We start from the raw sequence: 23,022 nt of genomic DNA, 5'->3' as shown, positions 1-23,022 counted from the left end.
ATGACAATTTAAACATAAGATAACATGAACAGACACTGCCATATCCACATTATACTCTGTTTTGGACAGAAACAAACTAAATTACTCTTCAGTGTGATCTATGGTGTTTACGTCATTATATTTAGTAGTATTATAACATGGAAGTACTGCATATGATTGGGTGGGGCTGCTCTGACCGTGAACAAGAAATTACTTCTTCGCATTGATTAAAAAGCTAGCTCAGAGCAAATACTGTATAATACAATAGCTTTATTAATAAAATGTTGTAACTTTGCACCTTTCCTTTTTCTCTTGACGGAGTATCATCTGACCCTGTCCTGTAAGGTGTTTTGTTTTCTGACTATTCTTTTCAAGGGGTGTAGTATGTTATGCCGACGGCTGGGCGAGCGCAAATGAGGCACTTCCGGGCACGGTGGCACACTACGCGTGCTACGCTATTTATTCTCTCTCCAGAGGGGTTGTGGACCCCCAAGAGGGAAAATAGTTGTCGCTATGCCGGGTGTCGGGATTACGGCGCTGGGATCCCAACACCCGGCATACTGAATACCACCCCTTTTCAAGATTATAATATGTGAATGACCTATTTTCACTGTTGCGGTCCACAAGTTGTACGGTTCAGATGTCATTAAAGTACAGAAGGCTACATTTATTGTAAAACGGTATTTGAGTATTTGCTTTCACTAACATTTTGTCCAATACTATTGTTTGAAATGTTTATTTGATTTAGACTATAGAAATCTTGCACCGTTGTGATTATGAATGAGCTTTGCAGACAGTCTTTCTTTTTAGTCTCTACTCTTTGATAATGTGTTCAGTGGTTTCCTGTTTTGGGATTTTCACATGAAACATATCTGCTGGCACCATCACTGGCTGTGTTGAGCCAGCAGAGATATTGTGTAGTTAAACCTCTAACTCTTGTATATACTTGTGTGAAGACCTTACAGATGGCAAGCTGAATTGATACTCCCAGATTCAGACTTGGCCTCCATCCACGAAGGCTTTTTACGTTACAGAAAATCTGTGAATTTGACAGTATAAGCTAATAACATTTGCTGCAACAGTGAAAGAAAGCACAGTTGTCCACTCAGTTATACGAAGATACAGATACATTGTCATTCAAAATGCCAAAGGTAGGGTTCCCATAAGGTTAGTTTATACGAAACATAAAATCCACCCTCATAATAACTTTTATGTTTAGTTTTAGCAACATATTTCCTTATAAATAAAATGTAATAATAATAGTAATAATAATATTTCCACTATTGTTCATTTGGCAGCAACGAGAGTCCAAGTTACAAAATGCTAAGTTGTGATTTAAAATATGGGGTCTCATTTGTATTAGGGCACAATTTTTGAGACCAGTAAAAACCTAAAATTTCAGGCCTATAGTATGTTTTTGGAGTTGCACATATCTTAAAGATGGCTTTAAGCATTTGTTGACTTGACCATATAAACGTTTCGGCAGTCATCCTGATCAATTGTAATGCTCTAATATAATGATCATCTTGTGGGTTCCCATCTTCTCTAAACCTAAGCTTGCTGTACTTCGGAAATGCTTGGTCCTTTGTGTTTCCCTAGAAAGTTGCTTTAATCTCTTGATAATGTTTTTTGTTTTTTTATGTGGCAGTGAGCACTGTATGTGCTGAGAAAGAGCTTTATCCTGTGTTTAGCTCTTGTCAGATGGTCAATAGGCGTGAGCCAGTCTGTGCTGTTTCCTGTGTCTTGTTCTGACTGTTCAAAGAGCATATCATCAGGGGGTGTGGCCTAGCTGCTAACGAGAACAGCCACTTTTGGACGCAGCTCCAATATACAGGGTAATAAAGCCCCATATGTGCCCCTATCCGGGTCTGCTATTTCTCTCCCCTGCCAGCCCGAACCTTGCTGCACCTCCTGGAGCGGACGGACGCTGGTTGCAGAGTCGGGTAGCGTCTCTCTGACCTACCGCGGATTGCGGCCTGTCCGGTCCCCTCGCGCCGGGGCCTCGATTCTACCTTTGCCCCGGCGCGCTGCTACGGAGGCCCCTACACGGCTGCACACTACCTTCTCTGCGCCGTAGCGCACCCGCTGCCGCCGGACCCCGCGCTGTTGCCTCCCCGGCTGCCTCACCTTACAAATCCGGCTGGAGACTGACTGAGAAGCCTGCAGCCCAGCAGGCTAAAGAGACGTCCGGCGGCCATCTTGGAAAAGGGCTCGGACGGGACCTAGGATCTCAGCGCGCTGCAGCCTGCTCCCGTGGGTCAGATCACCACAGGTATGGTGTAGACGCCCAGCGGCTGCTCCCCTTCACATCGCGGATGCTGTGCAGTGGCTGGGACCCCCTCGCTCTCCTGCACGCCTGCTGGCTTAGGATCCCCGTCCGCCGCCACGGAAGTACCAGCCGCACTGCGCCGGAGCTGTCGCCCATCTCTCCACCCCTGGCTCTGGTGCGCTACTGCTTGAAGCCCCTGCTTGCTCTTTTACCTACACAGTGCCAGCTCCCCCTGAGTTGGGCTGGATCCCTGCTGATATTCCATTATTATTGGCCTCCACACCCTGCTGATTGGCGCCACTGCGGTAGTGTCTATTCTACCTGTGCCCCGCTTCCCCACCTGGGCGCCGTGCTGCACTTGGGCCTTCCCATCAGGATAACACCTGAGGGCACGCCCAGCTGTTAGGGGCGATCACATTGTGTATCGGCTGGACTCCACTACTCTGCGCTAGATTATCCTAAGCTGCTGCCTGTTTTCCTTGATCCCCGGTGCAGCCGGGTGGGTTTACACTCTCGATGGTTAACCTGCTCTCTCTCTCCATGCTGCCCATGTGACGTCTCTCTGATGCACCCATGGAACCGCTAACGCTTTTTGCCTGACGCTGAACCACAAATTTCTACCTTTTTGACATTTTTATTGCTGTTTATTATTACACTCTTCGGACAAGCATCATGCCTCCTAAAAAGTCCAAGATTAAGTTTGTCTCTAACCGCACCCCTGAACCCGTATCAAAGGGAAAGCTCAGTGCGATCTCCACGTCCACCGTTACACACTCCCCGCCCCTGGGCCGGACCTTGCTTCCGATGCACCTTTTACTGTCCGTACGCTTCACCAGATGCTCCAAGCCTTACGAACGGATATCACCACCGATCTTCAGACTTCTATCACTCAACTTGCGGGTGAAGTGACTGATATCGGCATCCGCACCAACAACTTGGAGGATAAAGTGCAGGAGTTGGTCTCTTCTCACAACGAGCTACTTACCTCCCACAACTCTGCCTTGGCAGGACTGTCGGCTGTTAAAGACAAGCTAGCCGATCTTGAGGACAGATCCCGCAAAAACAACATTAAAATCAGGGGTGTCCCGGAAACTGTTTTGACCAACGACCTCCAGGATTTCGCTCTCTCCCTTTTTAAAAAATTGCTGCCCTCCGCCGACGCCCGAGATTTATTGATTGATAGAATTCATCATCTGCCGAAGCCTCGTTCCGCTCCGGGTAGCTCTCCCCGAGACCGTCGTCCTACGTCTCCATTTCTTTCACATCAAGGAGGATATCCTCAAGGTCACCCGTATGGCAGAGGACTTGACTGTCCTGGATAATCTACAATTATTTCCGGATCTGTCACTCCACACTATAAATAAACGCAGATCCTTCCAACCTATTACGAAGGCCCTCCGTGACCAGGACATACAATATAGATGAGGTTTCCCGGTTAAACTGCTGGTTCGGAAGGATGGCTCCACCTTCGTCATCTCATCGCTGGACGCTGGCGTCAAAATCTTGACTGACTGGAACATCCCTGTTTCGGTCCCGTTGTCTTCTCAGGGCCCTCCAGTGCAGTCGGACTGGTCCAAGGTGGGCTGACATTCTACCGACTCGATGCCTTTACCCTTTCTGGTCCTTGCTGATTGGATCCAGGATGCCTGATGCCGGGACAATTTATGTTCTTTGGTTCTGCTGCCCCTTCACGTTATTATGGATTGTCCCTGCCGTGGATTTTCGTTTTTGAAGGGTCTTTCGTTACTCTACTTCCTGGACTGGCCCTGAGTTCTGATGTTGCACTCGCAAGTGTTGTTTATTTTTTGTATCTCTATGTCATGCCTGACATACTTTTTATGCTCTCATGCTTCGTTTATATACGTACCTTTTGTGGTTCTTCCATGTGTTGTTATGTCTTAGGTTCCATGGGTGGGGCTTGCAATGGCCTCCCCCACAAGTTAACTATGTTGCCGCCTTTTTTTTTTTTTTTTTTTTTGCAGCACCTACTGTGGCCCGATATACTGGGCCTTTTGGGTTCTTTTTGTGTTTTCCTGATTTTTCCCACCCCCTTTTTCTTTTTCCTTTTCTCATGTTCCCTTGACAGGTACTTCCATGGCACCCATACGCGCTTATGCTTTTCTGTTCATTGATGGTTAAGGTTATTTCTTTCAATGTCAAAGGCCTCAATTCCCCTCATAAGCGTAGGCTGGCTCTTTCTACATTTCATAATTACAGAGCTGATATTGTGGCTCTTCAAGAGACACATTTCTCCTCTTTGTCCCCACCTGTTATTCAGGACCACAGGTACCCCACGTGTTATACTGCTAATGGCCCCACTAAGCGTAATGGCGTGGCTATACTGTTTCATAGATACACCCCTTTTACTCTACAGCGACAAGTTCAGGATAAAAATGGTCATTACCTCATCCTTGTTGGTACTATTGATAACAACTTAGTGAACCTTGTATCCTTGTATGCCCCCAATTCCCGTCAGATTAAATTTTTGCAGGAACTCCTCGAGGAGTTATGTAAGGTTAGACAAGGGGCACTTATACTATTGGGATTTTAATCTAGTCCTCGATTCTAAAGTGGATAGGTCTTCCTCGTAAGGCCCTGGTCCCCCTCCTCGGGATATGGGCCCGTCCCTTGCTTTTAAGAAACTACTTGCGGAGTTCGACTTGTATGACGCCTGGCGCGTCTTCTCCCCTACAGAGAGATTATACTTTTTTTTTTTTTCTGCTGTCCATAACAGTTATTCTAGGATCGACCTTATTCTTCTGGACAAGAGGACTCTCCAACACGCTCATAAAATTAAAATTCTTCCCATTACTTGGTTGGACCATGCCCCTGTATTGTGGTCCTGGGACCTGGGTTCGCATCTTCCCCACCCCGCCCTTGGCGACTCCCGGAATATCAATTGACGAATCCTGAGACTCTGAAGGCCCTTACTGACTCTCTATCAATATATATGCAGACCAATGCCCCTGAGGATACCTCTATCTTCACGTATTGGTGCGCTCTGAAAGCCGTGTACCGTGGCATGTCTATCCAAAAGGGGGCTCAACTCAAGGCTCGCTCTAAGAAAACGCAGGCGGACTTAGAGTTGTCTTTACGGTCTTTGGAGTCTCAGAATCAAACCCGTCCTACTCGGGCTTTACGTAAACAGCTTCAGGAGGTGCGAGCCCAACTCCAGAAGCTTTTTATGCTTCATATGCAATCGGCCCTAGCTCGCTTCCGCAGTAAATTTTATACGGCAGGAAACAAGGCCACCCGTTTGTTAGCACGCAAGCTTCGTAGCCGCCAAGCCCGTAATCGAATAAAATGCCTCATTGCCCCTTCAGGCAAACCGTGCCTCAATCCCCTTGATATTGCTAATCTATTCTCCAAATTCTATGCCAAATTATATAACCTGCGTGAGGATTCTACTATACCTCAACCCTCTGCGGCTTCTATCTCTGCCTTCTTGGATGGCCTTTCCCTCCCCTCCTTGGATGGAGACGCCCTGCAATCCCTGAATGCCCCTTGGTCTCTGGAAGAGATGCAACTCGTAATTCGCCAATTGCCAAAAGGTAAGGCCCCCGGCCCTGATGACTTTATTAACTCCTTTTACTCCACGTTCAGTGCGGTACTCTCCCCCCTCCTCCTGCAGCTCTACTCCCAGGCCTCCGATACAGGGTCCTTCCCGGCGGAAATGGTTGAAGCCCAAATCGTAACCATCCCGAAGCCGGGTAAAGACCCTTCTGACTGCAAGAATTACCGACCTATTGCCCTCCTTAACACTGATCTCAAAATCTATGCTAAGTTAATAGCCAGTCGCTTACTCCCGAATCTCATCCACCCAGACCAAGTAGGTTTTGTCCTTGGCCGTCAGGCCCCCGACAACACCCGGAGAGTCCTCAATCTAGTTGAGTGGTCTTCCCGTACTAGCTCATCGTTTCTCCTACTCTCTCTAGACGCCGAAAAGGCGTTCGATCGCCTTCATTGGGGTTATATGCGCCAGTTGTTATCCAGGTTTGGCCTCCACGAGGACATCCTCCACTCTATTTTAGCTCTCTACGAAGGCCCTTCTGCTAGAATATTTAGTAATGGTTTTCTTTCCTCCCCATTTCCCATCTCCAATGGTACCAGGCAGGGGTGCCCCCTTTCCCCGCTCATATTTGTGTTAGCTATTGAACCCCTTGCCCAAATGATTCGACTCTCTCAGAAATTTCCCGGTCTTACTGTATGTGATACTTCCCATAAGCTCTGCCTTTTTGCAGACGATGTTCTATTGTTTGTTTCTGACCCGGGGACCTCGCTGCCCATCCTACATGATATTCTGGGGCGCTTTAGCGCTGCTTCATATTATAAGTTGAACACTGCGAAATCGGATGCCCTCCCTATTAATATTCCAACCTCTGTTTTACAGTCCCTCAAGGCGCGCTTTCCATATACATGGAAAGACTACTCCTTAACTTACCTGGGAATCTCCATTCCCTCTAATTTCCAAAATGTCCACGCTCTCAATTATGTGCCTCTATTGGCTCACCTATCCTCACTGGCTTCTACTTGGATGGGCTATGAGGTCTCCTGGCTGGGCCGCTTAGCAGCATTTAAGATGATGTTGTTACCAAAACTCATGTATTTATTCTGTGCCATCCCATATGCAGTTCCTCGTAAACTGTTAACCCAGATGCGAAGGTTGATGTTATCGTATGTTTGGAAATGTAAACCACCTCGATTGGCCTACACATGTATGGTTTGCTCTAAGTCACAGGGCGGCCTCACACTCCCCGACTTACTCGGGTACCATGAAGCGTCTATGCTCTCCCAATTGTCCGATCTGTCTCTCCCTCCCCACGCTAAACCATGGGTGGATCTAGAACGTGCCCTATTTCGGGACTTCCCCCTCACCGATCTCTTGTGGCTACCCCGACAACTTTGCCCCCGCTATCCGTTGTCGCCCTCTTCCATAACCGACAATTTGGGACTCTAGACTCACGCCTTCCTTTAACATTACAGTACCCACTAGGAACATTTCTCTCTCTGCATTAGATAAAGTGTTGCCTTTTCTCCATTTCTCCTACTGGAGACGTTTAGGTTTGGAATCCCTCACTGATATCTTCTCCCCGGCCTCCCTATTGCCGTTTTCTGATCTACAAGCTAAATATAACCTCGACCCTTCAGCCTGGCTCTATTATTACCAACTTAAACATTGGATAGATGGTATGGCCACTAACCCTAACGTCTTTCAACTCCCCACTACCAGTGTCCTGAATAGATTGACTAAACTTTCATCTCGTGGAGCCATTTCTGACTGGTATAATTTGTTGTCCCCTCCGATCGCCATGACTAAATCTGCCACTCAAATTAAGCGGGAAGCCGATCTCCATCGTACTTTCACTCTTAAACAGTGGGAATCTATTCATCTTTCTTCTTTCTCCCTTTCTAAATGTACTAACCACACCGAAATGCACATTAAACTTTTACATAGACTGTATTTTACCCCTTCTAAGCTACACACGATCTGGCCGTCCACCTCTAAATTTTGCTGGCGTCTCTGCCACCACGAAGGTACACTCTTGCATGTTTTCTGGGACTGCCCTGCCTTACGCCCCTTTTGGGATAAAATATATGACCTTATTCATTCGGTCACTGACCTCAGCCTAACTCAGGACCCCGCCTTGGCGTTGCTGCACTGGTACCCACACACTGTCCCCAAGTCAACTCGCTATGTCCTTGGTCACATTTTAATTGCAGCCAGAGCTACAATTGCTCAAAACTGGAAATCTCCCTCTCCCCCTCCCTTTGCTAAAGTTTTATCTAAGACCCACTTCCATTTCGAGATGGAAACCAGGGATGCTACATACTCTACATCCCCCTCTTCCCCTATCATGAAGTGGCTCCCATGGCATACATACATCTCCAAGAATAAGGCGATCTTACCTTCGTCCCCCACCATACAGAGCCCTCCCTGTGACTTGGGCGACCCCCCCCCCCCCCCCCCGATGGCATTAAAAAAAATGCCCCCCACCACCACCTACTAGATTTTTTTTTTTTTAAAAACCTTGCTTGTGCCGTACGTGCGCACGCTCCCGGCAAGGGGGCCGGCCTCATCTAAGTGGGCGTGTCCTAATTTAAATGGGCATGGCTTCGTGTGAAAAGATTACCTCACAATCCAGTTTTTGACCCTGCTCCAACAGATCACAGCCACCATAGGAAAAAAATAAATTCTACCATATTAAGCCCTACACAGTAATGCCCCCTGCACCATATTATGCCACACACCGCAATGCCCTTGATACATTAAATCCCCACATTACGGAAGGCAGAGTCCCCATTTTTCACATTACGGCAGGCAAGAGTCCCTACTTTACACATTAGGGCAGGCAAGTGTCCCCATTTTACACATTATGGCAGGTAAGAGTCCCCATTTTACACTTTACGGCAGGCAATAGTCCCCATTTTATACATTATGGCAGGCAAGAGTCCCATTTTATACATTATGGCAGGCAAGAGTCCCCATTTTACACATTACGGCAGGCAAGAGTCCCCATTTTACATATTATGGCAGGTAAGAGTCCCCATTTTACACATTACGGCAGGCAAGAGTCCCCATTTTACAAATTATGGCAGGCAAGAGTCCCAATTTTACACATTACGGCAGGCAAAAGTCCCCATTTTACACATTACGGCAGGCAAGAGTCCCCATTTTACACATTATGGCAGGTGTCCCCATTTTACACATTATGGCAGGGAACTGTCCCCATTTTACATGAGTGAGAGATTGAGAGAGACAGAGAGGGTATACTTACTGAGGCGATTCCCGCTCTTCGGCCCACCTCCCCAGTCGCTCCTCTCGCCGGCCGCCTCTCCCTCTTCGTAACTTGGTCCTCCTCCTCCTCAGTACTCTGCATCATTCCGCTAAACTCCGCCCCCCCGAGCTGGGTACTCAGGGAGACGTAGGAGGGAAGCAGGGAGCCACAGTTAGTGCCATGGTGGACGCCCCGTGCAGTTGCACGGCGCGTCCGCCCCAAGAAACGGCCCTGATAAGCCATTTATTTATTTATTACCAGTTATTTATATAGTGCACACATATTCCACAGCGCTTTATAGAGAATATTTGGCCATTCACATCATTCCCTGCCCCAGTGGAGCTTACAATCTATATTCCCATACCCTCCAACATTTTACACATAAAAAAACGGTACAAATTAGAAAAGGGGGCGTGGCCATGCCCCTTTTCCTATAATTTCAATGGAAGTTTGGAGAGCTAAAAATCGGTACAGACCATAAAAAAAAAGTACTGTACCTGCTAAAAAGGTACAGTTGGAGGGTATGTATTCCCTATCACATGTGTATACACACACACACACACACACACACACACACACACACACACACACACACACATTAGGGTTAATTTCGTTGGGAGCCAATTAACCTACCTGTATATTTTTGGATTGTGGGAGGAAACCGGAGTACCCGGAGGAAACGCACGCAAGTATGGCGAGATATACAAACTCCACACAGTTAGGGCCATGGTGGGAATTGAACCCATGACCTCAGTGCTGTGAGGCAGTAATGCTAACCATTACACCATCTGTACTGCCATCTTGGTTTCTTTGTCCCAAAGTTGTTAGAAATTTGCACAACCCTTGTGGAGATGGGTTTTCTCCCCTCATCCTTGGCAAATTTTAGCACTTTGGCTTAATAAAGTGATTCTTGAAATCATAGCAGGAAGTGCAGCTGCTATGGGGCCCACCTTTCTTCTCAAAGTTACATGTGTTGTATATATTCTTCACCATTGGGTGGTACATAGGGGACCTCACAAACTTTTGCCCTGGGGCCTACTATATGTAGTTCCGCTCCAGACCTGCTCATTGTAATTAGTGATGAGCACCGGAAATTTTTCGGGTTTTGTGTTTTGGTTTTGGGTTCGGTTCCGCGGCCGTGTTTTGGGTTCGAACGCGTTTTGGCAAAACCTCACGAATTTTTTTTGTCGGATTCGGGTGTGTTTTGGATTCGGGTGTTTTTTTCAAAAAACCCTAAAAAACAGCTTAAATCATAGAATTTGGGGGTCATTTTGATCCCAAAGTATTATTAACCTCAATAACCATAATTTCCACTCATTTTCAGTCTATTCTGAACACCTCACACCTCACAATATTATTTTTAGTCCTAAAATTTGCACCGAGGTCGCTGGATGGCTAAGCTAAGCGACCCAAGTGGCCGACACAAACACCTGGCCCATCTAGGAGTGGCACTGCAGTGTCACGCAGGATGGCCCTTCCAAAAAACACTCCCCAAACAGCACATGACGCAAAGAAAAAAAGAGGCGCAATGAGGTAGCTGTGTGAGTAAGCTAAGCGACCCTAGTGGCCGACACAAACACCGGGCCCATCTAGGAGTGGCACTGCAGTGTCACGCAGGATGGCCCTTCCAAAAAACACTCCCCAAACAGCACATGACGCAAAGAAAAAAAGAGGCGCAATGAGGTAGCTGTGTGAGTAAGCTAAGCGACCCTAGTGGCCGACACAAACACCTGGCCCATCTAGGAGTGGCACTGCAGTGTCACGCAGGATGGCCCTTCCAAAAAACACTCCCCAAACAGCACATGACGCAAATAAAAAAAGAGGCGCAATGAGGTAGCTGTGTGAGTAAGCTAAGCGACCCTAGTGGCTGACACAAACACCTGGCCCATCTAGGAGTGGCACTGCAGTGTCACGCAGGATGGCCCTTCCAAAAAACACTCCCCAAACAGCACATGACGCAAAGAAAAAAAGAGGCGCAATGAGGTAGCTGTGTGAGTAAGCTAAGCGACCCTAGTGGCCGACACAAACACCTGGCCCATCTAGGAGTGGCACTGCAGTGTCACGCAGGATGGCCCTTCCAAAAAACACCCCCCAAACAGCACATGACGCAAAGAAAAATGAAAGAAAAAAGAGGTGCAAGATGGAATTGTCCTTGGGCCCTCCCACCCACCCTTATGTTGTATAAACAGGACATGCACACTTTAACCAACCCATCATTTCAGTGACAGGGTCTGCCACACGACTGTGACTGAAATGACGGGTTGGTTTGGACCCCCACCAAAAAAGAAGCAATTAATCTCTCCTTGCACAAACTGGCTCTACAGAGGCAAGATGTCCACCTCATCATCATCCTCCGATATATCACCGTGTACATCCCCCTCCTCACAGATTATCAATTCGTCCCCACTGGAATCCACCATCTCAGCTCCCTGTGTACTTTGTGGAGGCAATTGCTGCTGGTCAATGTCTCCACGGAGGAATTGATTATAATTCATTTTAATGAACATCATCTTCTCCACATTTTCTGGATGTAACCTCGTACGCCGATTGCTGACAAGGTGAGCGGCGGCACTAAACACTCTTTCGGAGTACACACTTGTGGGAGGGCAACTTAGGTAGAATAAAGCCAGTTTGTGCAAGTGCCTCCAAATTGCCTCTTTTTCCTGCCAGTATAAGTACGGACTGTCTGACGTGCCTACTTGGATGCGGTCACTCATATAATCCTCCACCATTCTTTCAATGGGGAGAGAATCATATGCAGTGACAGTAGACGACATGTCCGTAATCGTTGGCAGGTCCTTCAGTCCGGACCAGATGTCAGCATCAGCAGTCGCTCCAGACTGCCCTGCATCACCGCCAGCGGGTGGGCTCGGAATTCTGAGCCTTTTCCTCGCACCCCCAGTTGCGGGAGAATGTGAAGGAGGAGATGTTGACAGGTCGCGTTCCGCTTGACTTGACAATTTTGTCACCAGCAGTTCTTTGAACCCCAGCAGACTTGTGTCTGCCGGAAAGAGAGATCCAAGGTAGGTTTTAAATCTAGGATCGAGCACGGTGGCCAAAATGTAGTGCTCTGATTTCAACAGATTGACCACCCGTGAATCCTTGTTAAGCGAATTAAGGGCTCCATCCACAAGTCCCACATGCCTAGCGGAATCGCTCTGTGTTAGCTCCTCCTTCAATGTCTCCAGCTTCTTCTGCAAAAGCCTGATGAGGGGAATGACCTGACTCAGGCTGGCAGTGTCTGAACTGACTTCACGTGTGGCAAGTTCAAAAGGTTGCAGAACCTTGCACAACGTTGAAATCATTCTCCACTGCGCTTGAGACAGGTGCATTCCACCTCCTATATCGTGCTCAGTTGTATAGGCTTGAATGGCCTTTTGCTGCTCCTCCAACCTCTGAAGCATATAGAGGGTTGAATTCCACCTCGTTACCACTTCTTGCTTCAGATGATGGCAGGGCAGGTTCAGGCGTTTTTGGTGGAGCTCCAGTCTTCTGTACGTGGTGCCTGTTCGCCGAAAGTGTCCCGCAATTCTTCTGGCCACCGACAGCATCTCTTGCACGCCCCTCTCGTTTTTTAAATAATTCTGCACCACCAAATTCAAGGTATGTGCAAAACATGGGACGTGCTGGAATTTGCCCATATTTAATGCACACACAATATTGCTGGCGTTGTCCGATGCCACAAATCCACAGGAGAGTCCAATTGGGGTAAGCCATTCTGCGATGATCTTCCTCAGTTGCCGTAAGAGGTTTTTAGCTGTGTGCGTATTCTGGAAAGCGGTGATACAAAGCGTAGCCTGCCTAGGAAAGAGTTGGCGTTTGCGAGATGCTGCTACTGGTGCCGCCGCTGCTGTTCTTGCGGCGGGAGTCCATACATCTACCCAGTGGGCTGTCACAGTCATATAGTCCTGAGCCTTCCCTGCTCCACTTGTCCACATGTCCGTGGTTAAGTGGACATTGGGTACAACTGCATTTTTTAGGACACTGGTGAGTCTTTTTCTGAGGTCTGTGTACATTTTCGGTATCGCCTGCCTAGAGAAATGGAACCTAGATGGTATTTGGTACCGGGGACACAGTACCTCCAGCAAGTCTCTAGTTGCCTCTGCAGTAATGATGGATACCGGAACCACGTTTCTCACCGCCCAGGATGCCAAGGCCTCAGTTATCCGCTTTGCAGCAGGATGACTGCTGTGATATTTCATCTTCCTCGCAAAGGACTGTTGGACAGTCAATTGCTTGGTGGAAGTAGTAAAAGTGGTCTTACGAGTACGACTTCCCCTCTGGGATGACCATCGACTCCCAGCAGCAACAACAGCAGCGCCAGCAGCAGTAGGCGTTACACGCAAGGATGCATCGGAGGAATCCCAGGCAGGAGAGGACTCGTCAGAATTGCCAGTGACATGGCCTGCAGGACTATTGGCATTCCTGGGGAAAGAGGAAATTGACACTGAGGGAGTTGGTGGGGTGGTTTGCGTGAGCTTGGTTACAAGAGGAAGGGATTTACTGGTCAGTGGACTGCTTCCGCTGTCGCCCAAAGTTTTTGAACTTGTCACTGACTTATGATGAATGCGCTGCAGGTGACGTATAAGGGAGGATGTTCCGAGGTGGTTAACGTCCTTACCCCTACTTATTACAGCTTGACAAAGGCAACACACGGCTTGACAAATGTTGTCCGCATTTCTGTTGAAATACTTCCACACCGAAGAGCTGATTTTTTTGGTATTTTCACCAGGCATGTCAATGGCCCTATTCCTCCCACGGACAACAGGTGTCTCCCCGGGTGCCTGACTTAAACAAACCACCTCACCATCAGAATCCTCCTGGTCAATTTCCTCCCCAGCGCCAGCAACACCCATATCCTCCTCATCCTGGTGTACTTCAACACTGACATCTTCAATCTGACTATCAGGAACTGGACTGCAGGTGCTCCTTCCAGCACTTGCAGGGGGCGTGCAAATGGTGGAAGGCGCATGCTCTTCACGTCCAGTGTTGGGAAGGTCAGGCATCGCAAACGACACAATTGGACTCTCCTTGTGGATTTGTGATTTCGAAGAACGCACAGTTCTTTGCTGTGCTTTTGCCAGCTTGAGTCTTTTCATTTTTCTAGCGAGAGGCTGAGTGCTTCCATCCTCATGTGAAGCTGAACCACTAGCCATGAACATAGGCCAGGGCCTCAGCCGTTCCTTGCCACTCCGTGTGGTAAATGGCATATTGGCAAGTTTACGCTTCTCCGACGACAATTTTAATTTAGATTTTTGAGTCCTTTTTTTACTGATATTTGGTGTTTTGGATTTTACATGCTCTGTACTATGACATTGGGCATCGGCCTTGGCAGACGACGTTGCTGGCATTTCATCGTCTCGGCCATGACTAGTGGCAGCAGCTTCAGCACGAGGTGGAAGTCGATCTTGATCTTTCCCTATTTTTGGAACCTCAACATTTTTGTTCTCCATATTTTAATAGGCACAACTAAAAGGCACCTCAGGTAAACAATGGAGATGGATGGATACTAGTATACTTATGGATTGACGAGCGACTGCCGACACAGAGGTAGCTACAGCCGTGGACTACCGTAATGCGTCTGCTGCTAATATAGACTGGATGATAATGATATAAAAAATATATATATATATCACTACTGCAGCCGGACAGGTATATATTATATAATGACGGACCTGCTGGACACTGTCAGCTCAGCACTGCAGACTCCTAAAGTAAGCTACTAGTAGTATCAAGAAGATAGAAAGAAAAAAAAACACCACAGGTAGGTGGTACACAATTATGGATGGACTAGCGACTGCCGACACAGAGGTAGCTACAGCCGTGGACTACCGTACTGCGTCTGCTGCTAATATAGACTGGATGATAATGATATAAAAAATATATATATATATCACTACTGCAGCCGGACAGGTATATATTATATAATGACGGACCTGCTGGACACTGTCAGCTCAGCACTCCAGACTCCTAAAGTAAGCTACTAGTAGTATCAAGAAGATAGAAAGAAAAAAAACACAACAGGTAGGTGGTATACAATTATGGATGGACTAGCGACTGCCGACACAGAGGTAGCTACAGCCGTGGACTACCGTACTGCGTCTGCTGCTAATATAGACTGGATGATAATGATATAAAAAAAATATATATATATCACTACTGCAGCAGGACAGGTATATATTATATAATGACGGACCTGCTGGACACTGTCAGCTCAGCACTGCAGACTCCTAAAGTAAGCTACTAGTATCAAGAAGATAGAAAAAAAAAAAAAACACCACGGGTAGGTGGTATACAATTATGGATGGACGAGCGACTGCCGACACAGAGGTAGCTACAGCCGTGGACTACCGTACTGCGTCTGCTGCTAATATAGACTGGATGATAATGATATAAAAAATATATATATATCACTACTGCAGCCGGACAGGTATATATTATATAATGACGGACCTGCTGGACACTGTCAGCTCAGCACTGCAGACTCCTAAAGTAAGCTACTAGTAGTATCAAGAAGATAGAAAAAAAAAAAACACCACAGGTAGGTGGTATACAATTATGGATGGACTAGCGACTGCCGACACAGAGGTAGCTACAGCCGTGTACTACCGTACTGCGTCTGCTGCTAATATAGACTGGATGATAATGATATAAAAAATATATATATATATCACTACTGCAGCCGGACAGGTATATAATATTATATAATGACGGACCTGCTGGACACTGTCAGCTCAGCACTGCAGACTCCTAAAGTAAGCTACTAGTATCAAGAAGATAGAAAGAAAAAAAAACACCACGGGTAGGTGGTATACAATTATGGATGGACGAGCGACTGCCGACACAGAGGTAGCTACAGCCGTGGACTACCGTACTGCGTCTGCTGCAGTGCTAATATAGACTGGATGATAATGATATAAAAAATATATATATATCACTACTGCAGCCGGACAGGTATATATTATATAATGACGGACCTGCTGGACACTGTCAGCAGAATGCGTTTATAGAATAAAAACACCACACGACGAGTGTTTAACTTTTTCAGGCAGACAATCACAATATACTGGTGGTCAGTGGTCACTGGTCAGTCACACTGGCACTGGCAGTGGCACTCTGGCAGCAAAAGTGTGCACTGTTAAAATATGTACTCCTGCTATAACTGCTCCCCAGTCTCCCCCACAATTAAGCTGTGTGAGCAGTGAGCACTCAGCACAGTCAGATATACAGTATTACATAGATGATGCAGCACACTGAGGGCACACTGAGGCTGAGCACAGATATGGTATGTGACTGTGTCACACTGTGTATCGTTTTTTTTCAGGCAGAGAACGGATTAATTAAACTGGTGGTCACTGGTCACACTATCAGCAAGTAGTAGTGGTCACTGGTCAGTCACACTGGCACTGGCAGTGGCACTCTGGCAGCAAAAGTGTGCACTGTTAAAATATGTACTCCTGCTATAACTGCTCCCCAGTCTCCCCCACAATTAAGCTGTGTGAGCAGTGAGCACTCAGCACAGTCAGATATACAGTATTTCATAGATGATGCAGCACACTGAGGGCACACTGAGGCTGAGCACAGATATGGTATGTGACTGTGTCACACTGTGTATCGTTTTTTTTCAGGCAGAGAACGGATTAATTAAACTGGTGGTCACTGGTCACACTATCAGCAAGTAGTACTCCGTCCTAATATGCTCCCCAAAATTAGTAAATCAAGTGTCTCTACTCTCTACTACTCTCTAGTCTACTCTAAACGGAGAGGACGCCAGCCACGTCCTCTCCCTATCAATCTCAATGCACGTGTGAAAATGGCGGCGACGCGCGGCTCCTTATATAGAATCCGAGTCTCGCGATAGAATACGAGCCTCGCGAGAATCCGACAGCGGGATGATGACGTTCGGGCGCGCTCGGGTTAGCCGAGCAAGGCGGGAAGATCCGAGTCTGCCTCGGACCCGTGTAAAAAGGCTGAAGTTCGGGGGGGTTCGGTTTCCGAGAAACCGAACCCGCTCATCTCTAATTGTAATGTGGTAAAAAATGAACTGGAGGGCATTATAATGTTACATAATAATTGATGCCACATTACAGTGTCCCAATATGAAGTGGAGGCACTACAGTGTGACATAATATGAACTGAGGCAGATCTTAAAGGTGTATAATATGAACTGGGGCACACTTGAAGGCAGAGACTTCTTCAGCTTGGATTATCACTCCTCCCACATATCCAAAGGTGTTTTTAATTAGCATTGATCTCTGAGATTACAAACTGCATATTGGGAAAGGCACTATGGGGGTTATTGAGAGATGGACGGAGATCGTTGCCTCAGCAGCAAGATCTGCGTCCATCTCCTCACATGCTGGAGGCCACCCAGTATGTGTGGCGCCTCCTCACAATGCATCTGCAATTTTAATTGTGGATGCGTCGATTAAGGTCGACCCCTGCATGCGCAGGCAGGGGGTCCACCGGCATTTTTTTTATCAGAGCGGCGGCATGTGATGTCACGCAGCAGCCCTGAAAAAGCTCGCGACACGCCCCTGTTTCAGTCACCACACCCACAAAACACCGTCCCCCTAACATCCCGTCACTGTCAATCATTTGGAGGGATGTGGCTGCAAGGAGAAGGGTGGTATGTGCGCACTGTGGCTGGTGCGCGCACACAGACCAGATGGGCGCGGCCACTGCATACAGATGCACGGCTGCGTCCATCGTTCTGTGTCTTGCTGCAACATGGGAGGCAGTTAAAAGGTACAATTCACAATTAGAGTAGCCAGGCAGCATTCTATACCTACCTCCCAAGGGGCTCCGGAGGCACCAGCACAGGAGACAGATGCCTTCTGGCTCAGCCCACCCCTGCTTGAAGGCCCCTATATTCGTGAGGCCCTTGGCATCTTCCCAGTGTGTCTATACATTAAGATGGCACTGTTCCCCAGCGTCACCCACTGCCTCTACTATTTGTAGAAGGGCACAGATTTATAGTTTGCAGCGGGCATCGAACACCCTAGCATCGACCCTGCTCCCATGCGTAACATAGTTTATTGGGATTCGGTATGATATACCGATATATGTGATGAGCGGCATCCTGTCCACCAGTATCCCAACAACCCTCAGAAAGTACCCTAACCCTCCCCTGCCACCTACCCTAACCCTCCCTTATGGGTGCCTAACACTAACCCTCCCTTGGTGGTGCCTAACCCTAACCCTCCTCGGTGGTGCCTAACCCTAACCCTCCCTTCCCCACTGCCTAAACCTAACCCTTCCCACTTGGTGCCTAGCCCTAACCTCCCCTTGTAAGTGCATAAACCCCTTCTAATGCCTAAACCTAACCTACTACCCCCCGCGTTAGGACATGAGCACGTTCCGAACGTTTGAGATTCCAGGCATCGGTATTTTGATGCCGGGATCTCGAGCACCGTCGGGATTTTGATGCCGGCATTATGCCGCCATTTAGGATCCTGGTGTCTATATTTCGACGGCAGGGATCCCATCTGGCGGCATTTTAACTACATCCCATTTATTGAAACCTGCTCAGTAATATACCGTATGCTGGACATTGCTGGATAATTGAATGTGGGTGTTTGGTGGGTAGTATCCATTGGACATTATTGGTTAACATGTTGCTTGGTAGGATACTTGGGATTAGTCCGTTTTATATGTTGTCCGCTTGGGGCCTTCTGCTGATTTAGTGTTTCACAATACATTGGTCTAATTCAGGTTGGATCACAGTAAGCGATCCAACCGCAAATTCTGAGAAAAATATGCACGCACATGCGCAGCGCCTGTCCTGCGCATGTACCCGCACTTTCTGCAGGGAAGGGGTGGCGCAGAAAATGCGATCACCTCTGTCTGTCAATCAGCCAGAGGCGGTCGCTGGGTGGGGGGCGGCGGGCAACGCTCTGTTTCCAGGGAAGAGACGGAGCGTTGCTGGGGTGGTGCGGTGCGAACAGGGGGCAGAGGTGGCCAAATGGGGGGGTGATCACGGCGGCTGCGTGACGTCATACGCAGCCGCGATCGGGAAGACGGCGGCGGGCCTCCTGTGTGCGCCGGCAGGAGGCATCCTCAATTTCTGCTAACAAGCAGTAAATGCGATGCGTTTGCAATTTCTGCTAGTTCAACGGGGGGAGGCTCTGGTCAGCATGCTGGGCAGCCTTGCCTTGTCTACCTTTTTTGTGTCTACCATTTCCATGTTGACCTTTTGACCCTGTCGACTTTTTCTATTGTCTGCCTATTCTATGTTGACCTCTTGCATGTATGCCATTAGTGGTAGATCTATTGACTGTAGACCTAGTAATCCACACCCGTTGTAAGTGTGGTTTCATTTAGTGTTACTGTGTTCAAAATTTTCACAGGTTAAATTGGCACTCATTTACCCTCTGGTACCAGCTGCCACATTTAGTTACTTATGACTAGTAAATCCCGTATTTGCTGATATTTTGTTTGGGCACAAATGTATGTACTATGGGGGTAATTCAGACCTGATCGCTGCTGTGCGTTTTTGCTCAGTGGACGTTCAAGTCTGAACTGCACATGCATATGCACCGCAATGCGCAGGCACGACTGGGAGCACCGGGCAGCGATGGGATGGTGCGTCACAAGAAGATTGACAGGAAGAGGGCATTTGTGGGTGGCAACTGACCGTTTCTAGGGAGAGTCCGGAAAAACACAGGAGGGACCGAGCATTTTGTGGGAGGATTCATGACATCCGCTCCGGCCCCGATCATCGCAGCGGCTGATTAAGTCCTGGGCTGTGCAGAGACTGCACAAACTTCTGTTTGTGCAGCTCTCCTGCACATGCGATCGCACACCTGCAGTGCCGTAACTAGACATTTTAGCGCTGTGTGCAAGAAACGGCATTGGCGCCCCCCCCCTTAACGTAGACCGGCGGCAGTGCGCGCCGTAGGCGCGGCCAAAAATATATAGGGGCGTGGCTTTGCGGGAAAGTGGTGTGGCCACAAAATAATACCAATTCATACAATGGTGCACAGTAGTCTCCATTATTCAAATTACGCCGCACAGTAGCGCCACTACACCAGGTAGTGCCCCTTTTTCACATTACGGTGGACAGATTCCCCTTTTTACACATTACTGCAGACAGCGTCCCCTTTTCACACATTATGGCAGACAGCGTCCCCTTTTCACACATTACGGCAGACAGCGTCACCTTTTTTACACATTACGGCAGACAGAGTCCCCTTTTTTACACATTACGGCAGATAGCGTCCCCTTTTTACACAATACGGCAGACAGCATCCACCTTTTACACGTTACAGCAGGCAGAGACCCCCTTTTACACATTACGGCAGGCAGCGCACCTATCTAGTTACGGCACTGGTGCAGGGTACAGGGGGCAATGTGTGGGAGGTGCAGGGTAAATGGAGCAGTGTGTGTGGTGCTGGATACAGGGGGCAGTGTGTGTGAGGTACAGGGGGCAGTGGGTGTGGTGGTGCTGGGTATAGGGGGCAGTGGGTGAGATGCTAGTGAGAGGCTGGGTGCAGGGGGCTGTGTGTCAGTGTGTGTGTGTCTCTCAGTGTGTGTATAGGGACTGTGTGTCAGTGTGTGTATAGGGACTGTGTGTTAGTGTGTGTGTGTGTGTGTGTGTGTATAGGGACTGTGTGTTAGTGTGTGTGTCAGTGTGTGTTTAGGGACTGTGTGTTAGTGTGTGTCAGTGTGTATATAGGGGGCTGTGTGTCTGTCAGTGTGTGTGTGTCTGTGTGTGTATAGGGACTGTGTGTGTCAGTGTGGGGTTGGAGAGAGCTAGGGTAGTAATAGAGGAGCATACTCCCGCCAGCAATGGCGGCCAGCCCCCCTCCCGCTTACAAGGATCCTGCTTGTGTCCGGGCGAGCAGAGGTCAGCAGCAGGTATAGAGCTGCTGGTCCTCGGCCATCATTTCCGCAGCTGATACTCGCTGGAGCCATGGCTATGAGAAGTTGCTGGATGCCATAACCCATACGCAGCCAGCGCAGTGAGAGGCCCGGCATCACACATATCCGGGCTGGCGACCTCTCACTGCGCTGGCTGCGTATGGGTTATGGCATCCAGCAACTTCTCATAGCTGCGGCTCCAGTGTGGCAGCGGTACATAGAAGAATCGAGCCAGCATTGAGGGGGAGGTGGGGGAGGGATAGCACAGCCACCATGGAGATATCAGAGCTCAGCCTCAGCATACCTGCAAACCATCCCGGTGTAGCAATCCGCCGCTGCTTGAGCGTTCCAGCTACACTGGGCTTGGCTGGGGGAGGAGGCGGAGATCATCGCGGAGGCGGGGGGCGGGCATTACTCGCGGCTTCATGAGCTGTACTGCTAGCTTCGGCTTTGGGGCGGGGGGAGGCGGAGCTAGCAGTACAGCTCATGAGAGTAGATTGTGAGGCCGGCTGATTGCGCCCCAGGTCATCCTGCGCTGTGTGCAAGGCACACAGCGCACCTACCTAGTTACGGCACTGCACACCTGCACAGTGAATTCCCCCTCCCCCTGCAGGCAGCGACTACCTGATCGCAGGGATGCAAAAAATGCACCCTAGCGATCAGGTCTGAATTACCCCCATATATTTTAGTCCTTTGTCTTTTAATCTAACCTTAAGGGCATTCTAAATACAGGTGTGGGCCTATACACTGTGGCGTCAGTCTCACCAAACACGTGTTTCATACAAATTCCTGTATGGTTATGTCACAGTGCAGCGTCTCTAGTACACTTTGAATGTTGTTTTGCTGCGTTTGCGATGTGAATAAGACTCAAAATTGAAAGAGAAAGATGCGGCTCAGACATGCCAGGCATCTCATGCCATATGGTGTATAGACACTAGGGGGATATATAATTAGCCCCAGTAATTTACCAGTGCTAATTGTCCCACTGGGGGCTATCTAATTAGCCCCGATACAACGGCATGAGACGCAGCTTATCTGGGATTTTGATTCACCTGCCCTGGGATGGCGAAACCAAATCCCCGGAAACAGACCTGTTTTCATGCGGATCATTATAGTGATCCGTAGGATACAGTATATCCTGTAGAGCAGAAATGGGAAAACTTTAACCGAAGTTAAAGAATCTGGCGCAAGTTGGGCTGGTGTTCTAATTGTAGCAGCTGCTATATAACAGGTATAGTCAATCCTGTGAACACTGTAGACGATAGACAACAAACAAAGATAGCAGCGCTGTGTGTTATAGAGAATTCGGCAGTTATAATCATTAACTATGGTGGAGATAGGAACACGTGGAGCTGAATGGATTAGGTGAAAAAAGATAATAATTTATTAAAATACATGTAATGTATAGATAAAATTAATAACAAATGAAAATGATAAAATTGCAGCAGAACAGAATCACCATGGAGCTACCTTAATTACACTTATCCGTATTTCTTAATTTATGTGGACTTAATGTTGATATTGGAATTAGGTAAACTTTTTAGCACAGTCCTGATGGCTGCAATGCCACAGTATATTACCGCTGGAGGAGGGGGTTCTCTGGATAGCGTCCCTTTTAGTGGGTAGAACCAAAACACTCTTATATCCTCACCAGTGTGCGGAGTCCTCAATGCTGAGTAGTAGGGCTGTGTTACCAATTGGCAAGTTGTTCACCTGTTCCTTTTGGCGTAGTTCGTATAAGTCCACTAAAGATCCGGATATGGTAAGTGTAGCTCCCAGTTGATGAAAGTGATCCAGAATTCAAAACATCTGACGCGTTTCGCTGCAGAACCTGCAGAGCACTATGATGGAAAACAAAGTAGTCTTAGGAGTATTAAAGAAGTATAGTGCCACCTTTTTTTGAGACTTTAAATAGTAGGTGCATTATTTAAATCCGTTGCTAAACAGATAGGGGTCTATTCATGAAGCAGTGAAAAGTGTGGAGAAGTTGCCCATGGCAACCAATCAGCTGCTGCGTATCATTTTATAGAATGCACTTTATTAATGTTACCTTAACACTGATTGGTTGTCATGGGTAACTTCTCCACTTGCTCACTTCTCCACTCTTTAGACTGCATCATGAATAGACCCCATAGG

General features: G+C 47.9%; 1 protein-coding gene across 16 annotated transcripts in view; it reads left to right on the top strand.

Annotated features, from left to right (window-relative positions):
- The window catches only part of MCF2L (MCF.2 cell line derived transforming sequence like), a 648,156-nt gene that overhangs the window by 444,488 nt on the left and 180,646 nt on the right, over window positions 1–23,022 (top strand). The window lies entirely within an intron of this gene.

The sequence above is a fragment of the Pseudophryne corroboree genome, chromosome 2 (genome assembly GCF_028390025.1).
Source record: "Pseudophryne corroboree isolate aPseCor3 chromosome 2, aPseCor3.hap2, whole genome shotgun sequence".
Taxonomy (NCBI): domain Eukaryota; kingdom Metazoa; phylum Chordata; class Amphibia; order Anura; family Myobatrachidae; genus Pseudophryne; species Pseudophryne corroboree.
This window is presented reverse-complemented; position numbering and strand designations above follow the sequence as displayed.